Here is a 6,127-nt window from a genome sequence, read left to right on the forward strand (position 1 = left end):
TTTTAAAACTTTCCTTTATTGTCATGTATAATAGGAAATTTAGAATAGAGAGATTTTAATTGTTGTTAAAATTTTCTTTTTAATGGGAGGCCACAAATAAGGAAGTTTTAATTATATTTAAAATTTTCCTTTTTTGCCATGACCAAGGATTATAAAAGAGAAGGAGAGGTTGCCTCATGAGACACACAACCTAAGCCTTGCCTTCTCTCCTCTCTTCCTTGTGGCCAACCCTCTCCTTTCTTCTCCTTTCCTTGTTTTCTTTCCCATAAGGGTCGGCGACACCTTTCTCCTTGTCTCCTCTTTTGCTTCCTTAGGGCCGACGACATCAAGGATTGGAAAATCCTTGTGGCCGGTTGCTTGGAGAGGAAGAAGAAGAAGAGGAGTAGTACTTGGTTGCCGGTTGCTTGGAGGAGAAGAAGAAGAAGGAAATTTTCTATTTTGGCATCCCTTGGTGGCTCGAGAGTCTTGGAGGAAAAGAAGTGGTTCGGGTGGAATTCATCTTGGTAGATCGTTGCCCATACAACGTCCAAGAGGAGGAGAGGAATACAACAGAAGATCAAGAGGTCTTTAGCTACAAAGAAAGGTATAACTAATTAATGGTTTTCGTTTCGAATTAATTAGTTAGTTTTCTTTGCATGAATTTTGAAACACCAACACAAGAGGCTAGCGATTTTGTGTTTTGATTTTGTGCTATCGATTTTGTATTTCAATTTTACGTTTCGATCTTGTGTTTCTATTGTGGTCTCTATAGTTAAACTTAGGGTTACTGTAAGAAGTTAAATATCCAATTTCTTTGAAAGGCTTTGTGTAGGACGTGGTGGGTGATCCCATAACCAAGAAGGCTTAGTGCCTTGCCATGTTTAACCTGTAAGTCAATCTTTGAAATAGATATTTTATCTACTTCTGTAATATGGTTTAACTTAGGAAGATTACATCGGTTAAACTTGGAGTAAAAATGTTAAGTATCGTTTCCAATCTAAGTTTAACTTCTGAAGAGCAACTTGGATTAATAATGTTAAGCATCGTTTGCAATCCAAGTTTAACTTCAGTAGAGCACATGGGTAGCTAGGTTAAGTTCTGTGCTTGTACAAATTTTTATACAGGGGAAATAGAACGGAATCCAGGTGTAGCAACCAACAATGAAGCACCCTATATCTCTACTTCCATTTCAGATTAAGAGTAGGGGCCAACTTTATATCGTCTAGCTTTCTCTCTCCTTGAATCCATTTCTTTGATAGCATGAGTGTCAAAGCAACATACCATTTCGAGACTTCCTCCCTACGGTTAAAGAACTATTGAGCTACCTTTCTTCTAGTATTATCAATTGACCTATTTATGGGAAGTTCACGTGTATGCTTGAATAAATCATTTAAACTCTCTACACAATTGGTGGTTAGCATTGTATACCTTCTCCACTAAAGTGTGCATTAACCCATCTTTTAGGGTTAATGTTCTGAAGCCACTTATGAGCATCAGGATGTTTTTCAATCATGGACTGCATTATGAGATTATATTTGAGTGTTGTGTTTACTTGTGTTGCTGCCCAAAATAAACCTAAAGATGACCTACTACTAGTATCTATTATCATATTGTATGGTAGGCCTTGTCGGACACCCACCCTGTGGGATGAAGTTGGGGAGTCCCAGTTGTTAGGGCCTCATAGAGCTCAGCAGGAGGCAGAGTTGGTCCGTACTATCAGACGGAGGATGTCAGAGGCGCAGGATCGCTAGAAGAGTTATGCTGATTGGAGACGGAGACCCCTGGAGTTCTCTACAGGCGACCATGTATTTCTGCGAGTTTCACCCACGAAAGGGGTGAAGAGATTTGACCTCAGAGGTAAGCTAGCTCTGCGCTACATTGGACCTTTCCAGATCTTGGAGAGGATTGGAGCGGTAGCTTATCGTCTGGCACTACCACCGTCCCTGGCAGGCGTTCACGATGTATTCCATGTGTCTATGTTGAGGAGATATAGATCCGACCCAACACATGTGCTATCTGATATACCAGTTCCCCTTCAGCCTGACGTTACCTACGAGGAGGTTCTTGTATGGATTCTGGATCGGAAAGAGCGTCAGTTGCGAAATAAGACTATCCGGTTGGTTAAAGTCGGATGGCGGCATCATTTGGATGAGGAGACTACCTGGGATCTCGACGATACGATCCGAGCTCGATACCCCCACCTTTTCACTTGAGGTATGTGGGTTAATTTACCGTTCAACATTATATTCTTTATCTGTTGTTAGTACTTGCTGATGGTAGATAACGAAAATTTGGGGACCAAATTTTTATTAGTGGGGGAGAATGTAAAATATCAAAAATGGGCGAATCACCATAAGGGAATTTTCCAGAATTTTTAGGAATTTTTCTGAAATTTTTCGGAGACCGTATGACTTCGATTACGGGGATAAAAATTGGGTCCCGGAAAAGCCTGTTTAAGGCTACCCCATTTAAGCGAGGAAAAGTTTACTTTTCTTTTTTATTTTTCTTTTTCTTTTATTCTTTCCTTCATTTCTTCCCCCATGTGCCCGAGCCCTCACCCGACGCCTCTTCGCGCCAAGCCTCCTCTCACACTCGATCCTTGCCGTGACCGCACACGACGGTTCCTTGCTCCCCGACATACAAAACACTTCGGCAAGGGTCTCATTCTTTCTTCTCACCACTACCCGAAGCTTCATCCTCTCCCTAGATTCCGATCGCGCCGATCGACATCCGCGCTGCGCTACCCCTCGCCGGAGCAGTGGCGTTGCCGGTCTTCTCTGAGCCCTAGCCATCTTCTCAGCCACGCTTTCTCCACCCGACAGCGGTGCCACCCGTAGACGCCTTGGTCCCTCTGCCCTAGCGCCGGAAGACGACCGCCTCCTCTGTGCCCTACCTTGAATCTGTCGTCGCCGCTGCAAGGACTGCGCCAACCCTCGCTGGAGTGACTGAGTCCCATCCGCTGTGCCCTAGCACTGACGTCGGCCACCAGGTCCGACCCAGCGCCGCCGTCGCCTATGCCCTAGCTTCGGGCTTTGTCTCCTCTTCTCAGTAGTGGTGTTCCGGGAAGGTGACAGCAAGGTGAGTTAGGTTGTTTATTTGATCTGTGATCTCCACTGCTTGATCTCTACTTGATCTAATTGATTCAAATCTTAATCCTAATAGTATACTGGAATCCAACAGAGAGGTTACGTTTCTGTGGTGCTGGAATTGTGATCGTGAAGTAGGATTTGCTGTAGGTGTTCGTGAATTCCAGTAGCAAACAACCCTTCATCCAACAACACCTTGTTTCCGCAGCGGCTGTGAATTGAGGTAAGGTGTAGGGGAATTTGATACAAATTAGTTAAGTGTGAATTAAGTTTATGTTTATGTGTTGATTAGGGGTTTGCCCTAATTTAGGGTTAGAGATTTTATTTAGCTATCTATAAGAATTGTAGCTAAATAAAAATGTATATATATTGGTGACACAGGACTTTGACGCGAGACGAGTATCTTGACGTCGGGTTTGGACCGGATTGGACTTTCTATTTGAGGCGGGTACTTTGACTTATCTTTTTAGATATGTCATTTGATATGCATAGTAGTTTTTAACATGTAGTAATAATTATGTTTCTTATCTGCATCGATTTGTCACTACCAGATACCTGTTACATGCTTATTTTGCTTACCTATTTTGCATTACATGTTAGTACCCACCTAATTTTATATGCTTATAGAGGTAGCGACATAACCATGCCTTATTATGTTCATGACCTAGGTTTTTATACCTTATCTGACCTGTGTACCTAGACCATTGATTTGATTCATTTATCCTATGGTACACATTATGTAGAGATGGATAGGATCAAGATATTTCCATGCTTAGTGTCATGCATCATCTCACATGATTGTATGCTGTGTGATTGTTGGCTCCATTATTGTTGAGCACATCGCCAGTTACATGGATCTGCACACACAACCACTCATGGGTTAGTGGTTTCTATCAGGCAGGGTGTGTTGTAGCAGGTTGCTCTGTCAAGGGCTCCATTGGTCCATTCATGGGTAGTGTGACCAGCAGGACAGGGATCCCTCCTCAGGACTGGCTCAGGGAGATGAGAGCATTGAGCTCCCCCACTTATGATTTGGGGTAAGGAGGATAGGTGTACTCCGACAGCATTCCGTCCACTCAGTCACTCATCAGGAGCAGTGATGCCAGAGTGCACGGTTGTCACAACCCTTCTCACTCAATCTCACCATCGTGTGTGAGACGGCTGACTGGAAGTAGGGGTGACCAGGACATGGCATTGGCATCATACGCATTGATGCATTTATTGCTTGTGTTTGCTGCACTTATATGCTGTATATTTGGTGGATGCATATGTTTGACATGCATACAAGATTTCTATATCTCTTGGTCTATTATCCATACACCAGGTCCTGGTTAGTACAGTTTTTCTCCTATATATTTCAGTTTGCATTTATCCTTCCTATATCAGGAGATTGTAGCATAATTATTGCTATTGGTTATTTTCTTACATTTCATGTCAGTAGTTACCCGCTGAGGAGTTGACTCACCCCATTGTTATTACTATTTTTAGGTTGAGGCTGTCCGGAAAGTTCCAATCGCTAGTCCCCCTGCAGATAGCAAGGATATTTATTTGGTCTTTTGGTTTTTCTTATTATACTATCTAAACTGTGTTTTAGACTTATTTTGGATTTTTGGCACTTGGATCTTGTATGACCCTTAATTACCATTGGGCTTTATTTGGATATGTTCTGCTACATGCCTGCCTGGACGGCAGAAGAGGTGAGTTGATTTTATTTGCGCCGTTGTTAGGGATGTAAATGAACCAAGCGTTCATGAACAAGCTTGGTGTTCGGCTTGGTAAGAGCTTGTTTATGTTCGTTTATTATACATAAGATTAATTAAATAAACAAGCTTGAACAGCTCGTTAAGCTAAACAAACAAGCTTGAACACATATGTGTTCAGCTCGTTAACGTTCGTGAACAGCGTTCGTGAATAATGTTCGTGAACAACGTTCGTGAACAATGTTCATGAACCATATTTATTAATAAAACTCTTTTCAATATGTTAAATAAATAATAAAATAAAATAAAATAAAATAAATAAAATAAATTTAAATTATCAATCTTAATAACCAATCAAACAATTAAAAATTTCAAACAATCAAATAAGCTTGAATTGAGAGCTTGATAATATCTAAACGAACCAAGCTCAAACCAAGCTCAAGCCAAGCTCGAACCAAGCTCGAACCAAGCTCAAGCCAAGCTTGAATTGAGAGCTTGATAATATCTAAACGAACCAAACTCAAGCCAAGCTTCAAACAAGCTCAAGCTCATAAAAAATAAACCAAGCCAAGCTTGAACACTCATTTCAAAAGCTTGGTTCATTTTAAGCTCGGCTTGATTATCTTATCAAACAAGCTTGAACACCCCAAAGCTCGGCTTAGCTCAACTCGTTTACAGCCCTAGTCGTTGTGACTTATGTTTTATGGGTGTAGTTGAGTAGGATATAAGTTTTGAGCTTTATGGGTGTAATTGAGTAGGATTTTTAAGATAATTTTCCTTATCGTTGCATTAGTTTAGTTTTACTATTAAACTGCATGGGTGTTTGCTTATTTTTATTGTTATTGTTCCGGCCGTGTTGGCCGAGGTATCTGGATAGTTGTAGGAAGTTTCAGATTTATCACTTATACAGGGGAGATGTTGCCAAAATTTCTTCTGGCAGGGACTACCTGGGCGTGACACCTGGAACCCTCCAAGCGCCCCGACCAAGGCTATAAATACAACCTTGGTCCAGAAACTTTTCAAGAACAAGCAATTTGATATTCAACACTTGTACACTTCTCTTGTTACACTTCTCTTGTTTAGTTTAGCTTCTAATTTTCTGTGCTTGAATGCTGTAAGAGGCTTCTCCGCCAGAAGGAGATCTTTATTGCGCTTCAACTTCCTTATATTAACAACCTCCCCGGTTGTAAACAAGTAAATCCTGTGAGTCTCATCTTTCTCTTTATTTAATTATTTATGCAAGTGTTTGTTTAAAGTTATAAGTCCGAGAAGGGTATTTTATTTTTAATTTGTGCAGGGCTATTCAACCCCTTTCTAGCCGACCAACCGGGGGACCAACAAGTGATATCAAAGTAAGGATGC

Source organism: Zingiber officinale, chromosome 6B (genome assembly GCF_018446385.1).
Source record: "Zingiber officinale cultivar Zhangliang chromosome 6B, Zo_v1.1, whole genome shotgun sequence".
NCBI lineage: Eukaryota > Viridiplantae > Streptophyta > Magnoliopsida > Zingiberales > Zingiberaceae > Zingiber > Zingiber officinale.